The sequence below is a fragment of the Lepus europaeus genome, chromosome 10 (genome assembly GCF_033115175.1).
Source record: "Lepus europaeus isolate LE1 chromosome 10, mLepTim1.pri, whole genome shotgun sequence".
Lineage (NCBI taxonomy): Eukaryota > Metazoa > Chordata > Mammalia > Lagomorpha > Leporidae > Lepus > Lepus europaeus.
Genome location: NC_084836.1, coordinates 22,750,214 through 22,767,286, shown reverse-complemented (window position 1 = coordinate 22,767,286; position 17,073 = coordinate 22,750,214).

Genomic DNA, 17,073 nt, shown 5'->3' with positions numbered 1-17,073 from the left:
ATTGATTGAAATACTGTTGATATCTTTAAGAGGTTACAGGCTAGGAGTGAAAGAAGATAAGGCACAGACACAAATAACACTATGGGATGGGCCACACTAGGCTCTGGGTGCAGCGTGGCTTAGCAGTAATACCTCACACCCCTGGCAGATGTACTTCCTAATCTACCAGCAAGGGTGAGAAGTGAGGATGACTCAGCGGCCATGTCAGCACCCAAGGGAGAAGGTAGTTTCAGCTCAAGCCCAGTTGTGAAGCTACTCCCATAATATAAGGACGTAGAGGAATGACTTTCTATCTCTGCAGATAAGCAAAACACAGAAAGAGGAAATATGGTGAATCTGCAGAACACAAGAGAAAATGAAAACTCAATGACTATGGGTTTTCTGCAAATAGTATTAAGGTCTGTGATAGAAGAAAGCAACATCTTACAGCAGATGTAGAATCAAAATCAAGGTATACTCAGAAGGAATCCAAGAGCCAACAGAACTTGGATGACACAAGGTGGGGGAGGGAACCACCCAGCACAGAACAGAAGCTCTTCTGTTGGCCAAAGTACTGAGCATTTTATCAGTTCCTTAGTGAGCTGAAAATTGTCCAACATCAGAATAACCCCATATATAATTCGTTATTCATAAGTAATCATGCCTGTTAAGTTGACACAGCTCTCATTTCATAAGGTGAGTTCAGTTATTATTTACTTATTTATATCCAATATTTTTTCAAGAATGATAGAAGGCATCTACCAATTTTGTTTTCTTCATAAAATCCCAATGATTAAAAGCCTATTTTAGATATTGTCATTTACACAAAGTCTAAGCCGGGGACCCTATCTGGCTGCAATGATCAAGAGAGCTTATAAAATGACACAAGTAGGCCGGCGCTGTGGCTCAATAGGCTAATCCTCCACCTGTGGCGCTGGCACACCAGGTTCTAGTACCGGTCGGGGTGCCAGATTCTGTCCCGGTTGCCGCTCTTCCAGGCCAGCTCTCTGCTGTGGCCCGGGAGGGCAGTGGAGGATGGCCCAAGTGCTTGGGCCCTGCACCCCATGGGAGACCAGGAGAAGCACCTGGCTCCTGCCTTCGGATCAGTGCGGTGCGCTGGCCGCAGCGGCCATTGGAGGGTGAACCAATGGCAAAAGGAAGACCTTTCTCTGTCTCTCTCTCTCTCACTGTCCACTCTGCCTGTCAAAAAAAAAAAAATGACACAAGTAGCCCTCTTCACTGAATTCTACAGTGTCAGGACGGTGTTGCACCTGGATACACTATGAGTCACAAAAATACAAAGTACTGCTAAGTGTTGTCATCAAGATACAACCAAGGACAAGAAGGGATTGCAGATGGAAAGAGCAGGGAGAGCCTGGGAAGGGTTGGAGGGATATGTGCAGAACAGATGGGAGGATAGGAGGAGAGACAATGCTGACATGGGGAACTGTGAGTGCAAAGGGGTGCAGGTAAGAAAGTAACTTACTGTACACATTGCAGGCAAGAAAATACGGATAAATATTTCACAATTTGTGTTACCAGTTTAAAGTCCTTGCTTTTTTACATATGGGGAATAGTCAGGACATGAAGGATAGCACAGTTCCTTTTCACTGTGACAGACAATAAGATGCTAATGTTTGCCAGCCTCACACTAGGTGGAGAAGATTTACCTGCAGAGTTATAGGTTATAGAAGGATTTCAGGGGGAATACTCTCCTTTAAAAAATGTTCACATCTCTATACTCAACTCACCTTAGCGTTCTCAAATGGAAGCAAGATCTTTCCTTTTACAATTGATTATTGTTCTAAATGCAAATACTCCTAGAAAAGCAATCATCATTCCCTTGGAAGTAGTGATGACATCATGGTCCATCTGCCTTTGTCTGTTTGGTTTAGCTGGAGAAGGAAGGAGACGTGCAATCAGACTTTAGGCCTTAGCAAGGTCAAGGTTAAGCTACAAGTCCTGAAGCAAGCAGGGAAAAAAAGCTCAAGAAGGAGGCTGGCAGCAGTATGACTAGCGTGGCCAACTTCATACTTATATGGAGAATAATTCTAGGTGCAGAGATGTCTCCCAAATGCCTGATTGAGCAGAGCAAGGCAAATTTAGCACTGAATGGTTGGGTAGCTGTTGAATGATCACAAGCAAAGATCCCAAAACCATTTCTATATTCCTTGCTGTCATTCTAGCTTTCAATAGGATCTTTTTAGTCTTCATAAAAGACGAGAACTCTGATCTGCTGAGCAATTATTGGAAGAAAAAACCCATTTTTAAACATAGTCTTATTTTCATTTTTTTAATATCCAGTGTGAGCACAGGATCGAAATGAAATCACTTTTGCAAAGCCCTATATAAATAAATTTAAAAAGTCTAAAAGTTATGAAGGAAGGAATGTCATGCCTGTGTACCTGAACAAGGACTAATCACAAAAGCCCCTGCCAGAATACAACATTGCACAAAAGCCACCACAAACTCACACAGAAAATACTTACATGAGGTGTCTGCCCTACAACTGTCAAACTTTGTACTGATGCTGCTCTCATTATTAATACTTGTAGCCAAGAGTTATTGTTTCAAAATGTCTTAGGTAATCTTCCTCATTTCACTTTTACAAAACTTCCCCTGAGGGTGAGCATTTGACTTAACAGTGGAGAACCCACATCCCATATCAGAGTACCCAGGTTCACTATTCACCTCTAGGTTCTGACTCCAACTACCTGCTTAATGTGTACCCTGGGAGGTATCAGTGATGGCTAAAGAAACTGGTTTCACACCTCACATGTGGGAGACATGGTTTGCATTCCCAGCTCACGGACATTGTGAGCATTTGGGGAGTGAATCTGCAGAAGTGAACTTGCTCACTTGCTTGCTCACTCGCTCGCTCTCTCTCTCTCTCTATCTCTGCCTCTCAAATAAAAAGCAAAAGCAAAACAAAACAACAAAAAACAATACTTCCCCTTCCTTCAACCTCTTTGAATACACTCATAGTTTACTATGGCATGAGTATTCCCATTGCAATACTCTGCTATTCCTAAGTAAATATAATTATCCTTTGGGTATTTTGCTCCTTGCTTGCTTGCTCTCTCTCCCTCCCTCCCTCTCTCTGTCTGTCTGATTGTTATTTAAGTTGACAAAGGTAATGCCTGCTGAGGTTTGGAGAAAGAAGAGCTACCACTAAAATGAAGACATTGAAGGACCCCCTCTTAACACTATCACAGGAGAGCCTTCTGAACAGGAATGGTGTGACTAAGGAGGGGCTGGTTTTTTGTGGGAGAGGGAATGTAGGCTGGTAAAAAATGAGAACTGCTTTTATACAGGAAGGATGGTTAAATGGAAAGGGGAGTATGGGAGCTGTCAAGTACAGTCCCACACTCTGCAGGAGACAGGAGGCAGGATCACAGGTGATTAGAAATGTTTTGAGCTAAGTGACTTTCCCAGGTAAGGTTAAGCTTAGCAAGAAGACCCCTGCCAGACTTTCGCTCCAGCTTTGATCTGTGCTCAGTAAGAAGTTGGCCTTATGACCCTTTATCAAAAGCATTTGTGAGTGGATGAAAAGATAAAGTGGAAGATCGTAGTTAAGAAGTATCCAGGTGTCCATAGCTAATTACATTAAGCCTCACTGGTCCATTTGTGCACCATGTGGAGACTTTTTTTTCTCTGTATATGGGCCCCACAGACTCAGAGCACTGTGAGCTCCCCAATTCCTTCATCAGTGACCTGGAGATTTACTTTTTCCAGAAGTCAACTGTATTGTTGCAATGTCACCATATCCTGTTATATTCCCTGCTGGGAATGGCTTTTACTAATGACTAACATCTTTATATGATGACTTTCTGGTTTGTTTCAAATTAATTCATGTCAACAAACAGGTAAGAAATAGTAAAAGCCTGAATCAGAGTTAATAGTAAATAATTTTTAAAAGACAGATAAATTCCAAGAGAAATATGGAAGTTAAAATCCACAGGGATTCATTATTCATTGAATTTGGTTGAGGACTATGAAGTTGTGAATTGGATTACTGAGTAGATAGTAGTGTCACCAACTGAGGAGGAAAATAGACTTCTATGCAAATTTCACTGTATTAGTAAATAAATATTAGCCTCTGATGTGGCAACAAAGAGCTCCAAAATCTCAGTGACAACATTTTATTCCTTGCTCTTCTTTCAACCCAATGCAATTTGGACAGCTCACCCAGGAAGCTCTCTTCAACAGAGGCTCAAAAATCCAGGTTCCTCCCCTACTGTGAATCTACCATAATGGAGAAGTTTGCTTCTAGCCTAAGGACAGGAGAGAACAAATTATATAGAGTTAGTGAATATCAACCTCAGTCATAACAATCCTGGGGCTCATGCTTATTCATTTAGTCCCAAACTAAATATAGAAAAGGCTAGAAAATACAGTCTGCCTGTGTACCCAGGGGAAAAAAAAAACAGGGTTAGATAAGCATCCAGCCTGTCTCAGGCACAGATATCCAAGTGATCATAGCTAATGAGTAGCTGAATGTACTCAACTAGGGTGAGCGGTGAGGAGGACATGAATCAGACCATGACGTAGATTTGTTCATGTTCAGCTATGTAAACCTGGAAAATGCATGAGGTCAACAAAGGAGAACATAGATGATAGACCTTCCAAAGCACATGGAGGGACCATACAGATGAAGCCACCACCTGCAGCGCTGGCATCCCATATGGGCACCGGTTCGAGTCCCAGCTTCTCCACTTCCAATCCAACTTTAAGCTGTGGCCTGGGAAAGCAGTGGAAGATGCTTCAAGTCCTTGGGCCTCTGCACCCACCTGGGGATCCCAAAGGAAGCTACTGGCTCCTGGCTTTAGAAAGGCTTAGCTCTAGCCAATTGCAGCCATTTTGGGAGTGAACCAGCAGAAGACCTCTCTCTCCCTCTTTGCCTCTGCTCTCTATGGCTCTGCATTTCAAATAAAAATAAATAAATACTTTGAAAAAAGTACATGGAAATACACATTATGAAAAAAATCTATACATAAATTCAGGATTTTCTGCACCAGAATAAACATCTTTTAACCCCATTTTTTTCATTAACTTTTTGAATTTCCCTTGTATGGTAAGGAAAGAAGAAATGTTGGAGTTCTCAGGAACACCAGCATTTAAGTAGTCAGAGAAAGAAGAGATACTGAGAAAGAAGGCCAGTGTGGAAATTCACAGGGACAAAAGGAAAACACACAAAGTAAAATAAAGAAATTCTCTTCTAGAACTAAGAGATGTATTTAGCATTCATCGACGTGAACCTAGTTAATAATCAAATGACCATATTTACAGAGACAGAAATGTTAGCTTACTCTGCTGGAGAAATTTTACTCCTTCTGGGTAATCAAGAAGTTCTGCAATTTGTGATTCAAATGCCAGAGCAATAGTCCCTAGGACCTCTCAGTGGATTCATAGAAACAATATTGAAATTGTAAGAAAAACTCTTCAGACCTGTTGGCATTTATAAATCAGAAGAGGAACTTGGATAGGAGTTACAAATGTGCCAAACCCACAGATTATCTCATTTATTCAATGCTATTCACTTCAATTTTATGAAAGAGGTCATACAAGAAGCTCCATTTCACAGATAGGCAAAAGCTGACAGAAGTTTAATTTTCATTTATTTGTATGTTTTTATGTGAGAGGCAAAGAGACAGAGAAAGAAAGGCAGACAGAAAGATAGAACTTCTATCTAATGGTTCTCTGCCTGATTGTCCATAATTGCTAGGACTGGGCCAGGCCAAAGTCAGAAACAAGTAAACCACTCCAACTCTCCTATGTGGATGGCAGGACTCTGACTTGAGCCATCATCTACTGCCTTCAAAACTTTGCATTAGCAGGCAGTTGAAACCTGGAGTAGGGTCAGGACCCAAACCCAGGCATTCCAATATGGGTTGTGAGCATCCCAAGTAGTGGCTTCACCACTAGGTCAAATACTCGCCAGGCTGAGAGAAGGTATGTAAGTTTCTCATGGTCATACTTCTAGATCACAAGTGAAATTCAGCCATAGGCAGCTAGAAACCGAGGCTAGGATTAGGTCAGGATGGCCACCCTGTTGATGCTTCTAAGCTTTCCTTCATTTACTCAGAAAAATATGAGTACTTCACAGATACTGTCTCAGCCTATGGAGGTTTTTTGTTTTTGTTTTTGTTTTCCCCCCGAAAAACAGGATGCCAAGCACGTCACTCAAGCTAGAGAGCAGCTCAGAAGCCAGGCTCTCTTAAACTCAGACTTCCTCATGTAACCTCCAAGTGAGAGAATTTTCAAGCCCAAAAATCGATGAGTCCTCAGCATACTTGAAGTGGTACACTTCGGTTTTTGAGAAGATGATCCCCCCTTCTTTGTTAGCTGAGCAGTTTAATAATTGGGTTCTTTATCACTTTGTCAAAATGGAGCAAGAAGAACTTAAAAAGCTAGACTTGAATGACCTGTATTCCATCAACATGAAGAAAATGAATAACGTAACTTAATGTTTAAATCCTTTTCAAGGTAAAGACTCATTCTTTTCACATAAAAAGAAAATATGTTTTTCTTTTAAATCTATTTATCAATTTACATAGACTAGGATTTTTATTATAATAAACCATATAGTTTAACATATTTTATAAGATCATCAATATGATCTTATAACGCAAGTTACCATAGAGAAACTATAATATCACAATAAATTAACTGGTTTATTTTTTACTTTTTAATTTCAGTTTAAGTGCATTCTTTGTTCTTCTATAATTGTCAGTAAAATTAAATTCTCTTTTCCAATTAAACTAAAATCAAAATGTTTAGCTGTTGAGCCTTTCTGAGCTCTCTATAAATCTCCTTTAACAGGTAAAATAAAGGCAATATCTGGCACCCTATCAGTCTCCAACAGTGTTATTATGCATTGTACACAATAAAAAGCCCATTTAAAAAATTTCAAAGCCCAACTCCAGATAATGATGACTTTTTCTATATTTTCACCAATAGATTAATGAAGCCAAGTTTTTCCATTATATTTCCAGGGCCCAGTGCCAGGTTATAGTACATATTCAATATTTATTTGTTACCTGACTTAAATAGATGAGGTCATATAATTTACTAAAGATATAATACCGAGAGACCAGCATTGTGGCGCAGTGGATTAAGCTGTATACTGTAGCACTAGCCTCCCATATGGGTGCTGGTTCACGCCCCAGCTGCTCCACTTCTGATACAGCTCCCTGATAATGTGCTTGGGAATATGGCAGAGGACAGCTCAAATCTTTGGGCCCTTGCACCAGGAAGAAGTTCCTGGCTCCTGGCTTTGGTATGGCCCATCCCTGGGCATTATGGCCATTTGGAGAATGAACCAGAGGATAGAAGCTCGCTTGCTCGCTCTCTCTCTCTCTCTCTCATTCTCTGTAATTCTGCCTCTTAAATGAATAAACAAATCTATAAAGCTTTTAAAAATAGTATAACACTGAGCAAGACATATAAGTTCCCTGATATTAAAAAAATAACAACTGTATAGTGAAGGATAGGACAAGTAAGTACATAAATTCAGTCATTTATTCCGGAAAGGTATCATAGTTATTAGTATGCTCTTATTAAAAAAAAAATCTTTACTTATACCATTTCAGGTCATCTTTTTTGTTGGAATAAATAACTTATAGAAGCATGAATTTTATATGATAGAAGTGGACATCCCACTGCCTTCTCCAGCCTGTAATCCATTTTGACCAACATTACATTCTGTTCCTTTAATAAACTGATATACACATCATCACATCCCCAACAAAGTAACTACTACAACAGATGGAAAGTGCCCATATGTGTATGGTCTCTCACACAAGATTATGGAATTCTCCAGAACAAAACATAGTTTTGATTATTCTGCAGGTCAAGAACTAGAGACTAGTGTTATCTGGGTCTATAGGGTAAAACTCCAATGGTACATGTAAGAATTGATTGTGGCTTCATTGTACACATGCCAATCTCTAATGTTCTGCACACGTAGTCTTACTTGTCACAATTGGTGAAAAGTAAATACAGCAAACCAAGGAAAAATTGAAAATCTAGACAAGTCTGTCTTAGATACCTAGCTTCCTCTTTCTGAAACCTGCTGTATTCTTCTCACTTAATCACTGTATCCAACATGGTTTAAATACGAATATGGAAACCACTCTAGGTATTCCAGGTAGATTACATTTTAATTCTGGGAATTAGGTGTTTCCAAAATTGTTGGAAGGGCTTGAGAATGGCAAGCAGTGAGTTCAATAAGAACACCAAAGAAAACTGAAGGAAAAAAGGCTCAGGTTTAAAAATTTAATTTTTGGTTACACACCAGATAAAGTAGTCCTTAGTTTCTCAAAGAACAAAAACACCTATCACATGTTCTATTTAAGATTCTTCAATGTTCTAAGGAATTCTGGATTAAAAGCAAATGTCTAAAATTTTAGACTTCTTTGGCACATGAACACAGTCTACAATACCTTGGGAGATAAATATTTACTCTGAAACATCATGTAGAATTTGAAAACAGAAGAAAAGTTAATATCCAGAATTGAAAGGACTGTTTTCAGCACAGGATGCCATCCAAAAGTCAAGGGTTATACCATAATTATTCCTGACATTTGTCCTTTGTTACCATTTCATGTTAAGTTACTGTAGGACTGCCCCCTGCCTGTACCCATTCTACACTCAGGAATCTGTCACATGCTTGAAGACCACAGGGAGCAATACTACTTATAATGACACTGGATCTATTGTCTACTTTCTCACATTCAGGAATTTGACAAAATAATTCTATAAAGCAATTTAAGTGCAATCACTCGATTACCTTTAAAATAAACTTAAACTTTGAAGGGGAAACTATTAACTAAAATCAACGAAAATATGGTTGACAGACTACATATTTCCAGCACCAAAACATGTTCTATTTCTCACTTTTTCTTTGTAATAAGTACAGTTGACTTCCAATTCTCTTTGAAGCTCTGACTACAGGGGCATTCCCTGACATTATAAACACCTATGTCGGCTTTTGCTTTCATAACTGCACAAAAGAAATCAGTTCTCTATTTAGGTGGTCCTTGGACCCAGCTGGCTAAGCCCTTAGACATCATCATGGCTGCAGAAGCAAACCCTCATGAGGGCTTTTGTACTCTCTGTGTCTTTTCCTGAGTCAAAAAAAGACACCCAGGCAGTGCCTCTTCTTAATATCTCAACTATTTATTGTCCCCAGAAGGATTAGTAACTCATTAAGCAGAATATTAGTTTTTCACCTGTCACTTGGTTTCTTCTGTTTCTCTTCCTTTGTATTTGTATACCGAAGAGGATATTCCTGCGCTGCTTAAACATATTCAGGATTAGTTTCCAAAGAATAGTAACATAGTGACCACTCTTCTAGGACAGCGGTACCCAGATATTTTGATCCAGGATCTACTTTGGCAAAGGAAAAGATCTCATGACCTCCTTATCCTTACCAGGTCCCAAAAGAACAACATAAATTAAGAATTAGAGCAGAGGAGGCTGGCGTTATGGCATAGTAGGCTAAGCCACTGCCTATGACACCAGAATCCCATATGGACAACGGTTTGAGTCCCGGAGACTCAACTTCTGATTCAGTTCCCTGCTAATGCTCCTTGGAAAACAGCAGAAGATGGTCCAATTGTTTGGGCCCCTGCATCAACATGGGAGACCCAGATGAAGCTTGTGATTCCTGGCTTTGGATGGGCCCAGCTATGGCTATTGTGGACTTTTGGGGAATGAGCCAGCAGATGGAAGAACTTCTCTGTTTCTCCCTCTCTCCCTCTCTATAACTCTACTTTTTAAATAAATAAATAAATCTTTAAAAAAAAAGAAATCATCTGTTATGGATCAGATTATATCCCCCAAAATTCATATTCTGGTCAGTTTGACTGTATTTAGAGATGGAGCCTTTATGAATGTGATTAAGATTAATTGAGATGATAAATGTAAGGCCCTAATTCAATAGAAATTATATCTTTATAAGAGAAAGAGGGAAAAGCATTTAGTGTCTTCAGTTAAGACATTACAGTTAAGATGCCCACATCCTATATCAAAGTACCTGGGTTCAACACCTGGCTCTGCTCTTGAGTCCAACTTCCTGCTAATGCTGACTCTCATAGGCAGTGGAGATGGCTCATGTAGTTGGGTCTCTGGCATCCATGTGGGAGACCTAGACTAAATTCCCAGCTCTTGGTATTGGCTCCAGCCTGGACCTGACCCAGGCATAGCCCAGCATTTAGAGAGTGAACAAGCAGATCTGTCTGTCTCTCTCTCTCTTTTTCAATCTCTCTTTATCTCTTTACCTCTCAAATAAATAAATAAAAGTTTGAGAAGAGGCATCAGGGATGTAGACAAAAAGGCCAAGTAAGGACGCAGCAAAAAGGTGGCCATCTGGAAAGCAGGAGAGAGACCTCAGGAAAAATCAAACCTGCCAATACATGCATCTTGGATTTTCAGCCCCCCAAACTCACAGAAAATTAATTTCTTTTATTTAAGCCACACAGTCCATGAAGCTCCAGCAGACTAATGCACCTTTGATAACTTTAAAAATAAAGTTTAGGGATTTGTGTGTCATTTTAATAATAGGAAAGAAGACAAGTCTTGTTGTACCACATCATGGATCCCATTGTCCCCCATATGGCTGCACACAACACCTTGAAGAACTACACCAAGACAGCACGTTCAGTGAAGCTTAACCTCCTGCAGGCAACTGTTCCAATTTGCTTTCATTTAAGCTTCAGTACATCTCATAAAATAACCAGGATGGATTGCTAAGCAATTATCACCAAAGTCATTGTATTAGCTTTTTATTACTTTCACTAAACGGCCTGTGAGGAGCCATGTAAGAAAGAGGAAAGTTTATTTTGGTTTACAATTCAGAAATTCACAGTCCAAAACTAGGTGGCCCCATTAGCTGGCATCTTGTAGAGGCAGACGATGGTGGAATATGTGCAGAGGAAGGGTCACATGGTGAGTCAGGAAGCACAGAAGACAAGAAGTGTGCTTTGCTTACATAACCAATTTTTCTCTAGAGAGCTACCTTCTAAGGACAAGTGACATTGATCTAAAGACTTTCCAGTGGACGCATCTCCTTGATGTCATAATCAGGTGAAGTCTCCCTTTGAACCCATTAACACTGATCTCTTAACTACTACCACAAGATGTTCGAGTTTAAATGTCTGCATGAGTTTGGGGCACAGCATCCTGCTCAAAAGATAACAGTCATCTTCATCCGTGATGCTCCCAGCCTGAATGAACCTTTCACATGCAAGCATAAGTATGCATCAATTTAATTCCCTTTAGTAAACAAATACCAAATGCTATTGTTCACTAAACACTAACTAACTGGCCTCTAATAACATAGAGAACAATGAGATTCAGTCCCTGATTTCAACAAAATCAATATGTAATGGAGGAGACAATGTTAAAATAAAAAAAAATTCACTGCATGGGGCTGGTGCTGTGGAATAGTGGGTAAAGCCACCACCTGCAGTGCCAGCATCCCATATGAGCACCAGTTCGAGTCCCAGCTGCTCCACTTCCAATCCAGCTCTCTGCTATGGCCTGGGAAAGCAGAAGAAAATGGCCCAAGTCCTTGGGCCTCTGTACCCACGTGGGAGACCCAGAAAGCTCCTGGCTCCTGGCTTCGGATAGGCGCAGCTCTGGCCATTGCGGCCATTTGGGGAGTGAACCAGTGGAAGAAAGACCTCTTACTCTCTGCCCCTCCTTCTCTCTCTGTGTAACTCTTTCAAATACAATAAATAAATCTTTTAAAAAATTTTGCTGTAATAACATATGAGTTGTTCCAGCACCATGTTTTTATGTTTTTCATACTAGAGGTACAAAAATGATACCAGAGAATACCCAAATTCAAAGGACAACCTTGGTTCATTTTCCCAAAACATCAATCGTATTAGAATACTAGGAGACCAAAACTATGTTATTGAACTAGTAAAGAATATTATTTTTACAATTTAGTCTACCATGCAAAATGCAAATGAGCATGGCAGCCCCAAGAAGCTACCCTCATTCATTTTATCTTTTAATGGGGTTCTCTGGATATAATTTTTTGAAAACTACTGAGAAGGACTCAATACCTTCATTCCTTCCTCCCCCTATTTCTCTGTCTTCACTGATAATGTAAAATAAATGTTTTTATCCTTGTACTTAGTAAGAGTTTTATGCTTTTTAGTTTTTGTGGAGTTAATGAGTATAATACTGAGTTGGTTTTTAATGATGCTACCCTAGATTGATTTTTTTCCTGTGATTCAATGTCCCTTGAAAGAAAGAGAAAATTTGCTCTACTACATTGAAGTCCCCAAAAGAATATGAAAAATACATTTGCAGATTTTTCTAAACTCATTGAAAATATGCAAAAACCTCTTTCCAGCATTCTCTATAAAAGAGATACCTGTCTTACTTACAAAGATTAATACCTAAGCATCTCACCAAGCAAGATAAAATGAATTTGGCCATCTTCTAAATGTATTCAGATATCTCATAGGCCAAGGACAAGTAGAAAATTATTTAAAGGAAAATAACTAGCAGAATTTACTATATGAAGTCCATACTTTTATCATACTTATAAAATATCTCTTCAAAGTACAGACTAAACTAGATCAAAGTTAAAATAGTTTCTTCTGATATATAAAAGAACTTACTAAAAAATAAAAGATGCCAAATTGAATAAGGAAAAGCTCTCTTTTGTGTGTTGTTTCTCCCATTGTGCACAATCCCTTGTTGATTTCATGATAGTCTACATTTCTAAGTTTTAAAGTCTATCAATAAACAGATGTTTAGTAAGTACCACTTGGGTGTAGTAGTTGATTCTGAGAACTACAGGGAGATAAGAAAAGCAATAGAAGACATGGTCTCAACACTATAAGAGGATCACTTGGAAGCATAAAACCTACCCTCTTCTTAAAGTCTCTAAAAGAAAATTCTGTTAAAGTTGCCTCAGCATCAGATGGTATCTTTAACTCTCATTGGAAAGTGGTTTGATCGAGTTTTAGGGAGCCAATCATGAATGACATGATCTCAGCTGCTGACTTCCTAGCAAACAAAGATAGTTCCATTAACTAATTAAAGGGGGAAAGTATATTATTGCCATTGTCCATTCTGTGTTACTATAATAAATCATCTGTTACTGGATAATGTGTAAAGAGGTTTATTTGGCTCACAATTCTACTAGCTGGAAGGTCCAAACAGCATGGAACTAGTGTCCTTGCAAGGAGCTCTTGGCTGCACTACAGCACAGCAGCAAAGCAGAAAGGAAAATGGCCACCTTCAGAAGGGATGCTTGTGCAAGCAAGGATACAAAACCAGGGGAAGGGTCAAGGCTCATTCTTTTTCTAACAAGCCATGTTTGCAGAACTAATCCACTCCTTCCAGACAAGACTCACACCTGAGAGAAAGCATTAGTCCACTCATTTGGGTGGACCCCCTGGACCTAAGCACCTTCTGTTGGCCCCATCTGCCAGCTCAATACCACCACACTAGGGGGACCAAGCCTCCTGTACATGAACCCCTGTGAAACAAACCCCATCCAATCCATAGCAATCATAGAATTTATATTTTTATAAGCTGCACATTATTTATTAAATTGACCATCAAATTATTCCATGAAATCTTCTTTGTGAATGTAAAATAGCAATGACAATCACTTCATATTGTTCACATTTGTGATTCTTATTTTAACTTTATTTGTTATTTCTTTAACTTGCTTTTCTGGCATCATCTAACATTGTCTTCTTTCTACCACTGGGTTTTAGAAAGAGGAAAAGTTGTGAATATTCTGAAAAACAGAGACTGAAAGTATGAGAAACTCTTTAAAAATGAACCTAATATCTTAGGTACCATTTAGTCATAGGAACAGGGCAACAGAAATTTGTTTGCCATGGAATGCATTAATACCAATGAATCTACTTTTTTTTTTTTCAGAAAAATGCTCATACAAAACTCTATAAATAAATGAATATTCCAATCTTTATTGACTCATTTGGTGGGGAAAAATAAGTTATTGCAGAATGTGTTTTTCCCTCAGTATAAATGTATTATGTTGTATTGCTTGTTTATTCATTTTTCTGTATAGAAGTATAGCTTATAAGGTTTAACTAAGATATATGATTGTAAGGCAAGTGAAGATGAGGAAGCATAAGAAGAGAGGACAAACAAGAATGGAGTAATGATTTTTAAGGACAGATGTTTGCATATGAGCTAGAGAGTTCTTATGATATATTACTTCATGAATGATTCTTCTAGGAGACAAGACATATTAGAGAAGATGTTATAACCTCAAGCAAACAATAAACTGTGATATGGCAAGCTTCCCTTCTTAAACACATGCTTCTCCTTGCCTATATGCAATTATAAGTCATTTTTATATAATATGAGAACAAATTCAATGGAATCTATTGAAGATGCCACAAATCAGAACTAGTCATAGGGATAGAGGGAACATCAAGAATCTGGTGTTCAAAATTGAAGTTTCTTTTTCAGGATTTACTATCTTTCTCTAAAAATAACCATCTGTCCCCTATTACTTGAATCACTTATAACAATAGCATCATGCAGTCAGACTGTCTGGACTGGATTTTTGACTTAGCCTACATTATTGCTAGGCAATCTTGCAAAAGCTATTTAACCTCTTAGATTTTTTTATGAAGATAAAACATGATGTGGTATCCAAAGAACTTAATGTCATCCTAATGGTTAAATAAACTTGAGAGAGAGAGAGAGACCAAAAAATATAGGTAGGTTGTAGATGGGTGGGTAGGTAGGAGATAGACAAAAGATGGGTATATAGGGAATTCCAAGATGACAGAATAGAGAAAGGGTGGTCTGCTCAGGTTAGGGGGAAATGGTAAAAAAAAAAAAGTGGAGAAAGTGGATTCTCATGGGAGAGCTTAAGGGGAAACAAGAGTGGAGACTCTGTGGGAGAAGGAGAGAATCCATGGATCTGTGTGGAAGGTGTAGATGCACAGCAATGAGCACTGAGACAACAAAGGATTCCAGCAGCTCTGAGCCAGAGAAAGGGCCAGATTTGGAGAGCAAGGTTAGATCAGACTGTATCGGTCCAGACCATTGATGATAGAGTCAGAGGGAGAGCCTAGGGGATTACTTTGCCTTTGAGTCTGACCCAGAGCCCTGAGGGGAATAGGGTGCCTGCTCACCCAGGATAAAGAAAAGGGGTGCATCTCTCTCTCCTAATCCCCTCCACAATGGTGCCCATAAATTGGCTGAGAGGGCAGGTGCCATTTTGGACATAAGTGGGTAGCAGCAAGGCAGAAGAAGCCAAGATGGCAAAATAGGGAGGGAGCTTACTGATAGTCCGGGAGAAGACAGATTAATAAAAGTGAAGATAGTGTAGTCTCAGGGGAGAATTAGGGGAAAAAATGGCAGAGGAAACTCTTCCGTAATTAGAGGGACATGGTGGATCTACGTGGAAGGCACAGGTGCCACAGCTGGGAACCCCAGCTGCCAAGAGTCTCCACACCACCGGAAAAGTGAAAGCCTAAAGTGAACAAGGCTTGAAGCCCCATGGGGGAAAGTGCACCGCCTAACTAGAGGAGAGAAAAAAAAATAAAAGGGATGGTAAGGACATGATTCTCTCTCTCTCCAATCACCTTACAAAAGCCTATGAGCTGATAAATCGGGCACCATTTTGGAAATATGTAACAACTGTGCCAGCTCAGGGCCACACCCAGCAATCAGCCAGACAGAAAAACCTGACTCTGGTGGGGAGTAATAATGGGAGACTAAGACCTAGTGAATGTGTGGAGCTTATGAACTGGGAATGTGAAAAAACAAAATAAAACAAACAAACAAACAAAAAATAACTGAGGGTGTGTGGGAGAACTCACGATGTGGTTGAGACTTACGTAGTCTTGGTGGGAGACCCCCACGAGCTCACATGGCCCTGGCTACCCAGTGAGAGACAATTCAGAGGAATCTGACTCAGGAAGCCCTGGATACCTGGTGAGAGACACAGCAGGGAAATCTGAGCTTACACTGAGGACTGCACAGATCTTTTGTGTGGTCCTAGGGACAGAGCAGAAGAATATTATACCCACTGGGGCTAGCATTCAGGCACTGATCACCATCGAGGAGAAGAGCTCAGCTAAGCTGGATTACTTCTCTTCTGATTAAAGAGAGAGAGAGAAGATTTACCATGCTGAACCTAGGTGTGTCACCTTAGGCACAGCCTTAACTCTGAAGAACTAAATAGAGCTCTCTGGTCACACCCAGCACAAGCCTCTAGAGAGTCACTGAAAGCAGACAGTCCAATTACAAATCCCAAACAACAAATGCAACAACCGAGGAAACAAGAACAAGGAAGACAACATGACGCTCCCAAAAGAACATGACACATCAATACAAGATTATGAAGATGACAAGAGAGAAGAAATGCAAGAAATGGAACTCAACAAATTTATAATAAGAATATTTAGAAGTAATCAAAAACAAATGCAGGCCCTCCCAACAAGGGAAAGCCCAGGACTGGATGGATTCACTGCTGAATTCTAAAAGACATTTAAAGAACTAACTCCAAGGCTGGCGCCATGGCTCAATAGGCTAATCCTCTGCCTTGTGGCACTGGCACCCCGGGTTCTAATCCCAGTCAGGGCACCAGATTCTGTCCCGGTTGCCCCTCTTCCAGGCCAGCTCTCTGCTATGGCCCGGGAGTACAGTGGAGGATGGCCCAAGTGCTTGGACCCTGCACCCCATGGGAGACCAGGAGAAGCATCTGGCTCTTACCTATGGATCAGCGCGGTGTGCTGGCCGCAGCGGTCGTTGGAGGGTGAACCAACGGCAAAAGGAAAACCTTGCTTTCTGTCTCTCTCTCTCACTGTCCACTCTGCCTGTCAAAAAAAAAAAAAAAAGAACTAACTCCAATTCTTCTCAAACTATTCAAAACAATTGAAAGAGAAACAATAATCCCAAATTCTTTCTATGAAGCCGGCATCATCTTAATTCTTAAACCTGAAAAAGATGCAGCAGAGAAAGAGAATTACAGACCAGTTTCCCTGATGAATATAGACACAAAAATCCTCAATAAAATTCTGGCCAATGGAATGCAACAACACATCAGAAAGATCATCCACCCAGACCAAG